At 45.6% G+C, this 16,422-nt stretch overlaps 1 non-coding gene across 1 annotated transcript; it reads left to right on the top strand.

The window, feature by feature from the left end:
• Nucleotides 1–8,309: 8,309 nt before the first annotated feature.
• TRNAS-GGA (transfer RNA serine (anticodon GGA)) lies at nt 8,310–8,396 on the top strand. Its single transcript has one exon. It is a non-coding gene; the product is annotated as a tRNA-Ser (tRNA).
• Nucleotides 8,397–16,422: the final 8,026 nt, after the last annotated feature.

Genomic DNA, 16,422 nt, shown 5'->3' with positions numbered 1-16,422 from the left:
GTGTATGAAACACAGTATGTCGGAAACAGAACTATTCTGTTTCCCGTTTCTCAAATCATTATCCTGTCACTATTCTCTCAATCTTACCAGGGGGGGGGGATTAAAAACTGCTGATACTAAAACTAGGTGGGGTAAGGTCTCTGGAACTAGCGGAAATGGTTGAGTCCTCCTTTCCACCCCCTACTTACCCGATTGAATGGATCCCGATAGAGAATCGGGAGATTCACCTGGGAAGGAGAAAAAGGAGAATGAGGGGGAAAATTTGGGATTATCCGGTTTATGTTGTGGATGAATACCCGCCGGTACGTGGTCAAATAGTTGGAATAAAAATACGGGAACAGGGTGGACTATTGCTTTATCCCCCTATCACCTATTGCTTTATCACCCTATCACCAAGTTAATTTTCGTTTGCGGAGACGGGATTCGAACCCGTGACCTCAAGGTTATGAGCCTTGCGAGCTACCAAGCTGCTCTACCCGCGTGGTTGATTCCCTCGCTGTAATTATTATACAGTCTTCAAATAATTACATTGAACACGAGGGAATCTTGTGAATTTATGGAGATCGATTCTCCAACAATTCGTGTGGGAAAACCAATATTTATCTACCAACTCGATTTTATTACTCCAGGCAGCAAACAAGCGTGTGCCATTTCGCGTGGTACGTGTCTGGATGAACCAAAGTCTCGATAATTGGATCTGGGGCGTCCGGTTAGGGAGCATCGGTTACGAAGACGGGTGGGTGCACTGTTACGTGGTGGAGATTGGAACGCCTCAGAAACCTCTAATTTTTCTTGTATTGATAAACCCCCCCTCATTCTCTGTTTCAGGGATTGACGTATGAGATAATATTTCCTCACCAGTTTTTGTTTCTTCTTTCTCTTTCTCAATGAGACTCCTCTTTGCCGTAATTTCCTAGTCGGCGATATTGGAATGTTATTATAGAATGGATGGAATTTGGGATAGAGTCCAATTGAAGTGCTATGATTTGCCACCCATCCGTGCTATCTATCCATCAGAGACAGATTTTAATCGTGGATAAGTTGGGCTTACCACTGGCTCGAATGCCAAAGGTAAGCCCAATGCGATACATGCTTTTAGCTTTTATTGAGGCGAAACACAGAGCTACCCAAATTTACCCGATGTGGATGCTATTGAGAAAGCTGCATAGGTAATATATAACCTACGGAGAAGTGGGCTAGTCCCACTAATCGTGCTTGAACGATAGAAAGAGCGACTGGTTTGTCTTTCCAGCGAATCAGATTGGCCAAAGGTGTGCGTTCATGAGCCCGAGCCAGAGTTTCAATAAGTTCTTGCCAATAACCGCGCCAGGAGATGGGAAACGTGAATCCAGTAGCCCGAACGAGATGTCCAAACGAAAACATCCATGCCCAGACGGATAAACTGTTCATACCGAAAGGATTGTAACCGTTAATGAGTTGTGAAGAATTCAGCCGTAGATAATCCCTCAACCATCCCATCAAGTAAGTAGAGGATTCATTGAATTGAGCTACATTTCCCTGCCACAGGGTAATATGCTTCCGGTGCCAGTAAAAGGTGACCCATCCAATTGTATTCGACATCCGGAAAACTGCCAGATAAAATGCATCCCAGGCCGAGATGTCACAGGTACCACCTCTACCTGGACCGTCGCAAGGAAAACTATAACCAAATTCTTTCTTATCCGGCATCAGCTTGGAGCCGCGCGCATCTAATGCACCCTTCACTAGAATCGGTGTAGTTGTATGTGGACCTGGAGCAATAGCATGATGAACTAAGAAATCCCCGGGTCCAATGGTTAGGAATAATGAGTTGCTATTATTATTAATGGCGTCTAACCAACCGGGTAGCCACAAGCTCTGACCAGCATTGAATGCTGGGACTGTCTGTCGAGGAGAGAAGTACGTCGAAACCATACAAAGATTTACCGTGAGCGGATTGTATCCGTTGAGCAAATACAGGTTCAATAAGAATTTGCTTCTCTGGGGTTCCAAAGGCTAACGTGACAGTGACGTCGTTATGGACATAGAGACCCAAAGTATGGAACCCTAGGAATAAACTAGCCCGACTCAAATGGGCTATTATTGCTTCTTTATGCTCCAACATCCTTGCCAACACGTTATCCTTATTTTGTTCCGGATCATAATCCCGTATAAAGAATATGGCTCCGTGGGCGAACGCCCCTGTCATAATAAAACCAGCGATGTACTGGTGATGGGTGTATAGCGCGGCCTGGGTCGTATAATCCTGTGCTATAAAAGCATAAGCGGGTAAGGAATACATATGTTGTGCCACTAGGGAAGTAATGACTCCTAAAGCAGCTAAAGCGAGTCCTAATTGGAAATGTAGGGAGTTATTGATTGTGTCGTAGAGTCCCCTATGTCCACGTCCCAACCTGCCTCCTGGAGGAATATGAGCTTCCAGAATCTCTTTTATACTATGTCCGATGCCGTAGTTAGTCCTGTACATGTGGCCGGCAATGATAAACACAACCGCAATTGCCAGATGATGATGAGCGATATCAGTTAACCACAAACTCTGAGTTTGTGGATGAAATCCCCCCGGAAAGGTTGAAATGGCAGTTCCTGCTCCCTGAGCACTATTGAACGAGTGATTAGCGGAGTCGGGACTTTGTGCATAAACACTCCATTGACCCGAAAAGAATGGTCCCAAACCTTGGGGGTGTGGTAGTGCAGTTAGTAAATTACCCCATCTCACATGTTCGCCTCTAGATTCAGGAATAGCGACGTGAATCAGGTGGCCTGTCCAAGCTAGAGAGCTTATTCCGAAGAGTCCTGATAAGTGATGAATTGAGACGAGATTCAGCATTTTTGAACCAAGAAATACCCGGTTTCCATTTGGGTTGTAGATGCAACCAACCCGCTACCAGGAACAAGGCGGAAACAGCTAGTAAGGAGATAGCTCCGGTATATAGATCTTGATTGTCGCGTAAACCGATAGTGTACCGCCACTGATAAACACCAGGATAAGCAATATTAACCGGACCCGGAGCTCCCCCTCGGGTATAAGCCTCGACGGCTGGTTGACCAAAATGAGGATCCCGAATGGCATGAGCGATTGGTCTTACCTGTAATGGGTTTTGCACCCATGCCTCGAAGTTACCCTGCCAAGCTACATGGAATAGATTCCCAGAAGTCCAGAGAAGAATTATAGCTAATTGACCAGAATGGGAAGCAAATATTTTCTGGTAGAGACGTTCCTCGGTAATATTGTCATGACTCTCGAAGTCATGCGCAGTGGCTATACCGAACCAGATACGACGAGTAGTTGGGTCTTGGGATAGACCCTGGCTGAACTTTGGAAATCTTGATGCCGTAATGCTTTTCGAATCCTCCTAGCCATTATCCTACTGCAATGATTCTCGCTAGGAAGAATGCCCATGTTGTGGCGATTCCACCCAGAAGGTAATGAGCCACCCCTACGGCACGTCCCTGTACAATACTCAGAGCCCTGGGCTGGATAGCAGGAGCAACTTTCAATTTATTATGGGCCCGAACAGTAGATTCGATGAGTTCTTGCCGATATCCACGGCCACTGAACAGGAACGTCAGACTAAAAGCCCAAACAAAATGAGCACCCGAGAATAAAAGACCATATGCGGATAATGAAGAACCATACGATTGAATGACTTGGGAAGCCTGTGCCCATAGGAAATCACGGAGCCATCCATTAATGGTTGTTGAACTCTGCGCGAAGTTTCCTCCAGTGATATGGCTCACTACTCCCTGGTCACTTATACTACCCCGTACGTCAGATTGCATCTTCCAACTGAAATGAAATATAACTACTGAGATGGAATTATACATCCAGAACAAACCTGAGAAGACATGATCCCAAGCAGATACCTGGCAGGTACCTCCTCTACCGGGGCCATCACGAGGGAAACGAAAACCAAGATTCGCTTTGTCGGGTATTAGGCGGGAGCTCCTCGCAAACGGGACACCTTTTGGTGATATTAATACAGTAACATGAATCGTAAAGGCATGGATGTGATGCACCAAAAAATCGGCAGTACCTAATGGGATTGGTGACAAAGCAACTTTACCACCTACTGCTACTAAGTCTCCACCCCCCCAGGTCAAACTGGTACCTGCTGTTGCATTAGGTGCCGTTAAGTCAGGAGCAGAAGCATGAATGTTTTGGACCCACTGAGCAAATATGGGTTGTAATTAAATAGCAGTATCTGAAAACGTATCTTGGGGACGTCCCAACGCACTCGTAGTATCGTTATGAATATACAATCCGAAACTATGGAAACCTAGAAAAATGCATACCCGGTTAAGATGTGAAATTATTGCATCACGATGCCGAATGACACGATCCAATAGGTTGTTGTATTGAGTAGTCGGATCATAATCTCTCACCATAAAAATAGCTGCGTGTGCCGCCGCGCCTACCACTAGGAAACCACCAATCCACATGTGATGCGTAAACAGGGATGGCTGCGTAGCATAATCAGTAGCTAGGTATGGATAGGGAGGCATAGCATACATATGATGGGCCACTACAATTGTTAGGGAACCCAACATAGCAAGATTAATAGCTAATTGAGCATGCCATGAAGTAGTTAGGATCTCGTAAAGACCCTTGTGACCCTCACCCGTGAAGGGACCTTTATGAGCTTCCAGAATCTCTTTCGTACTATGCCCGATACCCCAATTGGTTCGATACATGTGACCAGCTATCAGGAAAAGAACTGCAATAGCTAGATGGTGATGCGCAGTATCGGTCAACCACAATCCCCCTGTGGCTGGATTCAATCCCCCACGGAAGGTTAAGAAATCTGAGTATTGTAACCAGTCGAGGGTAAAGAATGGAGTTAATCCCTTTGCGAAACTGGGATACATCTGAGCCAAAAGGTCACGATTCAAAATGGATTCATGAGGAAGAGGTATCTCCTTAGGATCGATTCCCGCGTCTAATAGTTGGTTAATGGGTAGCGAGACGTGTACCTGGTGTCCCCGCCCACGCCAAGGAACCCAATCCCAAGAGGCCTGCTAGGTGGTGGTTCAACATGGATTCCACGTCCTGGAACCAAGCCAATTTTGGAGCAGCCTTGTGATAGTGGAACCAACCAGCGAAGACCATCAATCCTGCAAAGATTAAGGCACCGATAGCGGTGCAATAGAGTTGTAACTCACTAGTTATTCCAGAAGACCGCCATATTTGAAAAAATCCGGACGTTATCTGTATTCCCTGGAATCCCCCACCTACATCTCCATTAAGTATCTCTTGACCAACTATTGGCCAAACTACCTGGGCGCTAGGCTTAACATGAGTGGGATCACTTAGCCACGCCTCGTAATTAGAGAAGCGAGCCCCGTGAAAATACATACCACTCAGCCAGATAAGAATAATAGCTAATTGACCAAAATGGGCGCTGAATGTTTTACGGGATATATCTTCTGAATCATTTGTGTGACTATCAGAATCATGAGCATCAGCATGTAGATTCCAAATCCAAGTGGTACTACTGGGACCCTTAGCTAAAGTTCTCGAGAAATGTCCAGGTTGAGCCCATTTTTCGAAAGAAGTTCTCACGGGATCCTTTTCCACCATAATCTTGACTTCTGGTTCCGGTGAACGAATAGTCATCGAGATTCTCCTCTCTTCGGACAGGGGATAGCAACGACCTACCAGCGGGGGATACGAAACTTCTAAGAGATGGAATTCGTATGTAAGGTATTCTTCTCCCTGAGTTTGGAACTGAACAGCTGTAATAGAAGAGTTATCCGAGGCAGGCATTTAATCTTATTATTACACAACTTATTAGTGCTTTATGGACCTTGTATAGAGAGATTCTTATACGTTTCAGTAGGGGGGGGGTTACATATTACCAGATGGCAATCGGTAGGAGGAGAAGTCTTCTCCTTCCTGGTATCCCAGGGGGGGGGGGGGGGTAGAAAATGTAAAGGAATTTCTTTCAATTGTCTGGTCCCCATATCACTGCTACCCCGGCGTCACCCCCCTCTCTCATCACCTGGAACGTTTCGTAATCCTCAACCAATTTTGTGCTTCGATATAATTGCTTGGAGGAAGTGCTATTGCTTGTTTCCGACACTCAGCGGCTTGATCAAACCAAGATTCCGAAGCCTCCGGGTCTCCCTGTTGAATGGCCTGCTCCCCCCGGTCGGGATGGATAGATCCCTTCGAGATATCCTCCCTCAGAACCGGACTTGAGAGTTTCCTACCTCATGCGGCTCGAATGACTACTCAGTAGCTTATTCTCTATCTGATCCAAGAGAAGAGAGAGATTTACTTGGCCCCCTCCCCCGTTAGTCTAGAGAAGAATCAAGAGTAGTTACTGGGAATGGTTTCCAATCCTATCGATGCGAGATAGAATCTTTTCCATACTCCTAATTCGTGGAGGAGGGTAATAATCTCCCCCGGAACTAATTCCCCTACTTCTAAAAATAGATCCGCTGAAATGTTTCCTTTGGGATTTGATACTACACCATAGCTCGATATTCCTTTCCAAATCGATTCTATTACAGGAATCGATTGTAGAACCCCCCGAGTGAGCAAATCTCATCGTATCGACCCAGATTTTCGATGACGAATCTTTGCGGTGCTTTCTCCCTCAATTCACCCGATTATCCATGGGATTCACAGGCTTCCGTTCTTCCCCCGGACCTGAGTTACTACGGGGGACACCAAATTCCACAGCTCAGGAGAACTCCTTATGGGAGTATGCTTGTGGAAAGCCTCCTACATCGAGTGGTTTCGAATCAAGGGATCCTATAGTATGGGTAATCGCACGTAATGACGGATCACAGCCATATTATTAAGAGCCTGTGGTGGAAAAGGATTCCGTTCCAATGCTTGAAAATAGTATTCCAAAGCCTTTGCATGTTCTCCATTGCTAGTATGAATCAAACCTATATTATGGGGTATGTAACTCCGATCATGAGGATCAATCTCCAAACGCATAGCTTTGTAGTAATTTTATGAAGCTTCTGCATATTCTCCTTCGGATTGGGCCGACATTCGTCAGGGTCGCTCACTCAGCGTGAATGAGCTCCGCTTCAAAACCGTACTTGAGATTCTCACCTCATACGGCTCCTCCTGCATGATGCATGGAGAGAGACTAGTATTTGGAATAGTCTAGCAATTCCTACTCTAAACCTATGGATGAACGGGGGCTAGTGTCTGTGAAACTACTGGACTAGCCATCCCTTCTGCCAAAAATCTCTTGTTAACATGGTTGTGCCACTCCGACACGTCGACACCAAGAGACTAATGACAATTTCTCTGTTCCCAACGCTTCGAGTTTCATGGGGATCAGCTACTTCGACAATCTCCGATGATTCTAGGGGTATCCAAAATACGAACGGGATGGATGTTCGTTGTCCCAATCATTATTGGTATTCGTCATAGAAACACGACGCGCGGCTGAACCCAACCGTAACGAAGCTTTTGCGTTGTCGATTCCTCCACGTAGTGCCTCTCCCCTATGCCTACCCACGGAGTCCTACAAATAGGTCGGTCCGTAGGTTTCACCTTTTGCTTACTACTACGATTCGCCGGAGATCGAAACTGGAGCATTTGAGGCTGCATCAATCGAGGATACACGACAGAAGGACTTGTTTCCCGTTCGAAACATACCTTCACCAAACGCGGGTCTATCGGAATTTGAATCCCCCAATTAATTAGGAATTAAGGTTAATCGATTTTCCCTCCCCAAATCGCACCATCTCTATAATAAGTAAAAGCTCTCTTCTCCCTATCAGTAGTCGGTATGATTTGTAACAAGATATCCGCCAGAATCGTGGGAGTTCTATCAATAGAATTGTCATTTCTCTGGGATCTAGGCGTAATTGGAATTCCTCTTCGTTCCACTTATTATTGAGTTAATCAGGATGCCGGAAGAACAGATCTCTTTTGCAATACAAGGGGAAGAGGTGCATCCGTCTGGTATCTATGTCCCTCCCCCTCAATCGACTGGGAGGGTGGAGTAACTAATTCCGCACCGAATGAGAGTCGTGTGTGAATGGGGGTATATAGTCTCGCAGCATCCATGAATAATTACTAATGGAGTGATTGCTTTTGATGGGATCTGCATCACCTAATTGAAAATCTCTCATTATGAAATCGACTCGGAACAACTAAAAATCTATCCCAGGGATGGGGTCACCTCCCCTACCTCAATTCCGGGAATTAATCTCATTTCTTAATAACTGATGAGGCTTGCACTCACTTCCAGGAATCACTTTTTCCCGTCTATCATCGAGGATTGAGTTGCTATCCTGTTTCTTAGATTGGTAAGATGTGTAAATAGTACAAAGTTGCAGGAAAGGTGACTGAGTGGTTTAAGGTGTAGCATTGGAAATGCTATGTAGACTCTTGTTTACCGGGGGTTCGAATCCCCCCCTTTCCCCTTTGCATTCCGTCATTGACTCTGTTCCGGCACCCCAAAGAATTGCTAATCCTTTGAATGCTTCCAGTTAGTACTCCCGATTTCAAATAATAATTCCAAGAATCCCCCCCCCCGGGGGGGGGGGTATCCGAATTTCAGAATGAGGAATCCCAGACTATTAGATAATTACTTGGGGTTAGGCTTTGCGGGAGTAATACTCAACGACGAGCAATTCATTTATATCCAACCCAGTGGACTCCCGATTTGCGATTCCATTCACTAATCCTGTGGGTCTACTGTCTCCCGACGAGGAAAAAGTTGAATGATCAGGTATTTTGTCTCCCCGAGAAAATTCCATCTCTCTATTTGGTCCATTGCGAGAACCCGGTCGATTTCTCACAATAATAGTATCTTTTGGTTTGCGACGGTAACTCGGTATATCGACTATACGATCGTTCACTAGAATGTGTCTATGATTAACTAATTGCCTAGCTGCAGGAATAGTAGGAGCCATACCTGGACGAGAAACAATATTATCTGGACGCATTTCGAGTAGCTGTAATGGTACTTGACCTGTTGAACCCTTGGCTCTTCTAGCAATACGAACGTATCTAGGCAATTGTCGTTCCGTTGATCCATAATTGAAACGTAATCTCTGTTTGGCTTCCAGACGCACGCAAAATTGAGATACCTTTCTCGAAGCAGATTAATCAATAGCAATTCGTGCTTCTCTCGGATTTGATGTTTTATTTGTAAGCCCGGGTAGATCCTTGAGACGACGTATTATTTTCAGACGGGGTCCTCGATAACGAGACATAAAAACTCCTTCTTTGTAAGCATGGTAAGACCCGGAATGGACCTCTCCGTAATCGAAGTACTGGTACTATTTATAAGTGTCACCCAATTTTGTTGAACATTTGGTATTTGTAATAATCATAACATATGAATGTAGACGAACAAATACTCGAATTCCCATCGACTCTATTGGAAATGGAGGCTTCGACGCGGGGGACAAAGCCGAAGGGAGACACGGTATTGGTGCATCGACTGATACTGGGCAATATTCTGCCGGAATCGAACCGATAACCTCTGCCTTGTGAATGTGGTACTTCCGAATCCAAACCAAGCTTTCCTGGTTCTTTTGAACCCCATGGGATGGAATAGAACCCTCCTAAAGCGACAATGGTGGTTGCGCCCACGGCGCAGTCAGCCGCAAGGGTTATTCAACCACAGAGATGGGTTAGATGAGTCGATAATTCCATCTCCTACCGTATCGTATTGATTTAATTACCCCACCCGTGTATAATTCTTATGGGTACGCGAATACGGAGAAGCAGGGTATGGTCTCGCAGATATATATTCTCTGGGATCGGTGGAGTCCCTTTCTGGAGGAAATTGGGAATAGAAACAGAAAAGGGAAGAGGTTGAGAATTCGGGAATCGGGACGGGGTATATAATTTCCGCTTGACCGGAATCAAGAGACTCGTGAAATATCTCTGGAACAAATGGCATGGAACATGCAAACTCGGATGGCATGCAAAAGGATTTGATGCAATTGCAGATCCATTGCTTCGGTTTGGGACTCAAGGGGGGGGGGGGTATGGCGGAATGGTAGACGCTGCGGACTCGATTGGATTGAGCCTAGGTATGGAAACACACCGAGTGATAGCTTTCAAATTCAGGGAAACCTAGGATTATTTAGTAGGCGATCCTGAGCCAAATCTCATTTCAGAAGCAGGATTCGGATGATGAGATAGGTGCAGAGACTCGACGGAAGCTATTCCGACGAACGATCTATTAATTTCTATTATTCATTAAGCGGATAGATGTTCTCTTTCCATGGATGATTCAATCTAGAATGATCCTATAAGCGGCGAGGATCCTCTCCCAGTGCATACTCAACATCCGCACCGAGGATTGTATCAAAATCTCGAGAATCTCGGGTATTGGTGGGATCTACTCGATTATCCCCGAATCCCATCTTCTCCTGATTTCCTCTTTGTGTATGTATACTCCGTATTCGGATGAATATGGTTCGATGAATAACCATTAGTAACAGACCTTCGCGGATAGAGATGGAGTCCAACTCTACGCCGTTGATGGAAACAGCAATGCAAATTGTGGTAGAAAGAAAATCCGTTGGTCTTTGTAGGACCGTGAGGGTTCGAGTCCCTACATCCCCAGTAGAACGGGATGAAACATATTATCCAAATTGCGTAGGAGTTGTGGGAAGCATCTACCCCATGAAACAGAGAAATCCCTCCCCGTCTATTCTGGTGGATGGGATTCTTCGACCCATCAAGCGGACGAAGGGTATCGAGATACATCTCCCGAATACGTATTGATTTCCTCCACCTAAACGAGAGGGGATCCATGCTCCCGATTCATAGCTCAATCGAATCGGATTGATGTCTCGTCCCCAGCTCGAGAATATTTTTGAGTGGTTTGCGACTGAACCATTCGGCAAATCCAATGGATTGTCTGAATGGTTCGCCTGCAAGGTATAAAAAAAAAAATGGATTCGTGAGGATAGTTACTTCGATTGGACGGATAGGTAAGGGAAAGAATCAATCCACGCTGGGATATTTGTTTGGGATTATCGCGGAATCACTGGCCGGGATAGCTCAGTAGGTAGAGCAGAGGACTGAAAATCCTCGTGTCACCAGTTCAAGTCTGGTTCCTGGCATACCGATGGGAAATAATTTGATCTGATGGCTGCGGGCGAAAACCGCACTTGGAAATAGGAGAATCCAAAAAAAAAATATGGATTGCTTATTGGTCTACTGGTCGGGGTATGTATCTATACCCACACCTACATACGCTTGAACGTGCATATGTAGGTGCGGATTTCGATGCAGATACGTGGATGCGATTGATCGTACGAGAAACAAGTGTCTCAAATAAGGTAGACCAGCCTCACCTGCCGCACAAGATTAAATAGAATGATACAGAATTGGCTAGTGGGAGGATGGCTTTCAATTTTGCCTCCGTCCCAATTCGATAAGCATCCTGTAGCTCATAAAAGTCGGGTACGACATAATCCTTACGTAAAGGCCATCCCAGCCGGCTCCCAGGCATTAAGATACGTTGTAGGTGCGGATGACTCTCATAAGTGATTCCTAACATATCATAGGATTCCCGTTCCTGGAAATTGGAACTTTTCCAAACCCAACAAACGGATGGAATCCTGGGGTCTTTTCTCGGAACGAAGACTTTTGTACATACTTCTTCAGGTTGATCTGCATCGTCTCGCACCTCCGTCAGATGATACACACTAGCTAGGGATCCTCCTGGTGCTGCATCATAGGCACATTGGGAACGGGGATAATTGAAACCGCACGCATATGAAGCAACAGCTATAGAAGGCCAATCCCCTGCTTTGACCTGTGGGATCTCGACACCCCGGTAATCAGAACCTAAAGGTCTGTGGGCTAAACTATGTCTAGTCGACCAAGCGGGTAATCGACCCCGCATCTCGATGTTGGAATCGCCGTTGTTATTGATAATACTCATATTAGCTAACGTTCTATATCTCTGTGGAATATCTTCACCCGCCCGCCTCTGATACGGATTCTTCATGCATACTTTCGAATCCACTCAATCCCTTCGAGAGGATATTTGATAGGGATTTCGAAGACTGATTTGCGATTCGTTGATTGTATTCACCGGTATAGGTATTGGGTACGAAAAAAAGTCGGTGATTCAGACTAAAATATCTCTTCCGGGTTCGACAAGAAGTTCGATCCCTATAGTTTTCCTGAGCAATTCTTTTGCGGGGTTTTGTCACAGCATCAATAATAGCTTCGGGCTTGGGCGGACGACCCGGCAAATAAATGTCCACAGGAATCAATTTATCCACTCCGCGAACGGTGCTGTAAGAATCCGTACTAAACATGCCTCCCGTAATGGTACATGCCCCCATAGCAATTACATACTTTGGTTCGGGCATTTGTTCATAGAGTCTCACTAGAGACGGAGCCATCTTCATGGTGATAGTACCCGCCGTTATTATGGGATCAGCTTGTCTGGGGCTGGATCTTGGTACTAGACCGTACCGGTCGAAGTCGAAGCGTGAACCAATTAATGAGGCGAATTCAATGGAGCAGCAGCTAGTACCGTAAAGGAGTGGCCACAAACTGGAAAGTCGAGACCAATTGGAGAGATCATTCAAGTTAGTCAAAATAATCGAGTTTGATGTGTCTTGATCGGGGGAGAAGGACTCCACGGAGTTAATTAGTGGATTCCCCCCACGGGAGTCGACTCCGTTCCTCTTACCCGAATAGTTAGAAATTAGGACCATTCCAATGCTCCTTTTCACCATGCATAAATCGAACCGACAATTAATATGGATATGGGGATAGACACTTCAGTAAAAGCAAATAGACCCAATTCCCTGAAACTCATAGCCCGGGGATAGGGAGAGACCGTCTCGACGTCGGGAATAACGAATACCGGGGCAAACATATAATAACGGATCTGGAATTGGATCCAAGCCCCTCCCTTTGGTTCCATACCTGATTCATAGCTTGTTAGTTTTTCAGGCCCCTCGCGGATGGGTGCGACGGATCTGGAAACCGAAAAGGCTGTATAGGGAATAAGGATGGATACTAGTAGGAGGATCCGGAAGGAATCGTGTTTAGGAAGCAAAAACATTTACATACTCCTCCTGCTTCGGTATTTATCTTCTCACCCCACCGTGTGGGTGTAACATCTTTATGATAAGTGAAGGGGGGGGGGGTTGCTGACTCCTCGATCGTTCGATCGGGGATGAGATGCCAGACGTGGCTCACGGACATCTCATCCCAGAATGGAATCGGGATGTACACCCCCCCAGTGATGAGCCAATCGTCCCTCCGATCCAGTCCTCGGAAGATGCTGGATACCAAATGGACTTGCGAGAAGATTATTAGAAACGGGACTCCCCATCCGGAAATGAGCTCTTGGCTGGAATCCGTGAGATGAGTCAAATTGCCGGAAGAACCGGATGGGGACTATATTCTACTAAGTAGGTAGTGGGGTATGGTATGTACCTCCCTACCGAATCGATGCATAAGATTGATTTATACGGATTATCTATTATGGAAAGCAATCCGTCAATTTAGATTCTTATCTGAATTTTCTCCGATTGACCATCATTGAGGAACTTATTAATGAATAATTCCTTCTCCTTCCTGATCTTCATCCCTATCCCCTGATCGAAACGGAAGTAGTGACCCTACGATCTATATAGTTCATGCGAGTCGCGTTGAATCTGGGTAATTCTCAATTAGTTCCGCTGCGATGGGCGAGACCGGCTTATCATTAAAGATTAGGGCTATACGGATTCGAACCGTAAACATTCTCGGTAATGCAGATCGGAATATATAAATTCTTGAACTGCTTCACGAACCCAACATGCTTCTTTCGTGGCATTGGGCTCCCTCATCAACTAGTCTTCCACCGGATGGGAGGAAGAAGCCATTGTTGATGCACCATCCTTTGCTTCATTATAAATAACAAAGAAATGGTTCCGTGTGCTCGAAGAACTCGTTCCCTCCGAAGCAATCCCGAAGTCTCTCGAGAAGATTCTTAGTGTTGACACAGGTTTGCATCCCGTAGACACAAATCCACTTAATTCTAAGTGTCTCGATCGCCTAGGAAGGAGATACGATACCCTCATACACCTCAAGGTTCGTAGGACGAAGAAGAGATCTTGTTGAGGTCCTCGCATTGCCCCCACCACCCTTAGCATTAGACGTATCATCTACTGACCATATCAACCCACCGAAATCGATCCTTTTTCCGATCGATTCTTCGTCATGCTACTGTTCTTCCACATCTCCCAATAGGGTAAGACATAAGTAACTTACGCGGTATATTCCGCGTAGATCGGTTGAATAGCGACGAACCCTTCCCGAGAAGCATCGGCGCACGTGTAAACGAGGTGCTCTACCGTTGAGCTATAGCCCTGTGGCTACATTAGTATAATGCATCGGATGATCCCTGTCAAGCTGGTAACCAACCGAGAAGGAGGCGAGACTCATCTTTTGCCGTTAAAATCAAATATTTATTGATGTTCTAATTGTTTGAAATTCTCTCCCTGGGTCGGTATAATAGAGTACTACAAGCAATAGAAGCCTACTTAACTCAGTGGTTGGAGTGTCGCTTTCATACGGCGAGAGTCATTGGTTCGAATCCAATAGTAGGTAAAACTCATTAGGTACCACAATACTTGAAATGATACCTAATAAGTTCTACAAATATTTGGGATGGATACGAAGTATTACGGGACTAACAAATCATTGTGTGTCCCATCATGCTTTTCCCGTCGTTTCTCACAGGCGCAACTAAAAGTGGGAATGATTGAGTAGTATTTGAAGCCTCTAATCTCGCCTTAGCTCTTTTAAATGCTAGATTAGCTTCAATAGCTTTCCTTCTGCCTTCGGCTTGAGCTGCGTCAGCTTGAGCTGTCTGAAGAGCTTCCCGAGCCTCCTCAGGATCAATTTCGGTAGCTCGTTCTGCTTCGTTGACTGATGTTGTTACCTGATTACTGTCTACCATGGCGAAACCACCCATCAACGCCATTGCGGACCACTGTCCATCGTGACGTACCTTCGGGACTCCCATATCCAAAGCTGTAAGAAGTGGAGCGTGATTGGGCAATACACCAATCTGGCCACTACTCGTAGATGGGACGATTTCTCGAACCTCAGAATTCCAAACAGTTCGATTAGGAGCCATTACACGAAGATTCAGTACCATCCCTTTCATTGACCCTCCACTTGTAAGGTTGCAGCCTTCGTGGTGGCTTCATCGATGTTGCCAACCAGATGAAAAGCTTGTTCAGGGAGATTATCCAATTCTCCAGGAAGAATCATTTGAAATCCCTTAGTGGTTTCTGTTAAACTAACATATTTCCCTGGCGAACCAGTAAATACTTCTGCTACGAGGAAGGGTTGTGATAAGAAACGTTCTATCTTCCGAGCCCGAGCTACCGTTAGACGGTCCTCTTCTGACGATTCATCCAGTCCGGGAATAGCTATAATATCTTGCAATTCCTTATAACGCTGTAAAGTCTGTTTAACCCCTTGTGCGGTTTCGTAATGCTCTTCACCCACAATCCAGGGTTGTAACATGGTTGAAGTCGAATCCAAGGGATCTACAGCCGGATAAATACCTTTAGCTGCTAGTCCTCTCGAAAGCACAGTGGTAGCATCTGGGTGTGCAAATGTTGTAGCAGGAGCTGGGTCAGTCGAATCATCTGCAGGTACATAAACAGCTTGAATAGAAGTTATCGATCCTTCCTTGGTAGAAGTAATTCTCTCTTGTGGGGATCCCGTTTCTGTACTAAGAGTTGGTTGATGACCCACGGCGGAAGGCATTCTACCCAATAAAGCAGAAACTTCTGATCCTGCTTGGACAAAACGAAATATGTTGTCGATAGATAAAAGGACATCTTGCTTGTTCACATCTCGGAAATATTCAGCCATTGTCAGAGCAGTTGAACCAACTCTCATACGAGCTCCTGGTGGTTCATTCATCTGACCATGAACTGGAGCCACCTTCGATTCTGATATATCTTGTTCATTAATAACTTTCGATTCCTTCGTTTCCATGTAAAGATCATTACCCTCACGGGTGCGTTCCCCCACCCCACCAAATACAGATACACCTCCGTGAGCCTTGGCGATGTTGTTAATTGATTCCGTGATAGGAACCGTTTTTCCCACTCCAGCTCCTCCAAATGATCCAATCTTTCCTCCTCGACGATAGGGAGCCAAAAGATCCGCGACTTTAATCCCCGTCTCAAATATAGATAATTTAGTATCCAACTGCGTAAATGCCGGAGCGGATCTATGAATGGGGGACGTCGTACCAATATCTACGGGACCCAAGTCATCGACGGGTTCACCAGGGACATTAGAGATTCAACCAGGAGTAATTTCACCAACAGGAACACTGAGAGGAGCTCCTGTATCGACGACGCCCATACCTCTCATCAGACCATCTGTAGCACTCATAGCTACGGCTCTGACTTCATTATTACCCGGTAATTGTTGCACCTCAC

The sequence above is a fragment of the Dipteris shenzhenensis genome, unplaced genomic scaffold (assembly GCF_047967505.1).
Source record: "Dipteris shenzhenensis isolate YYH24624 ecotype China unplaced genomic scaffold, Dip_SZ_1.0 scaf0252, whole genome shotgun sequence".
In the NCBI taxonomy this organism is placed as follows: Eukaryota; Viridiplantae; Streptophyta; class Polypodiopsida; order Gleicheniales; family Dipteridaceae; genus Dipteris; species Dipteris shenzhenensis.
This window is presented reverse-complemented; position numbering and strand designations above follow the sequence as displayed.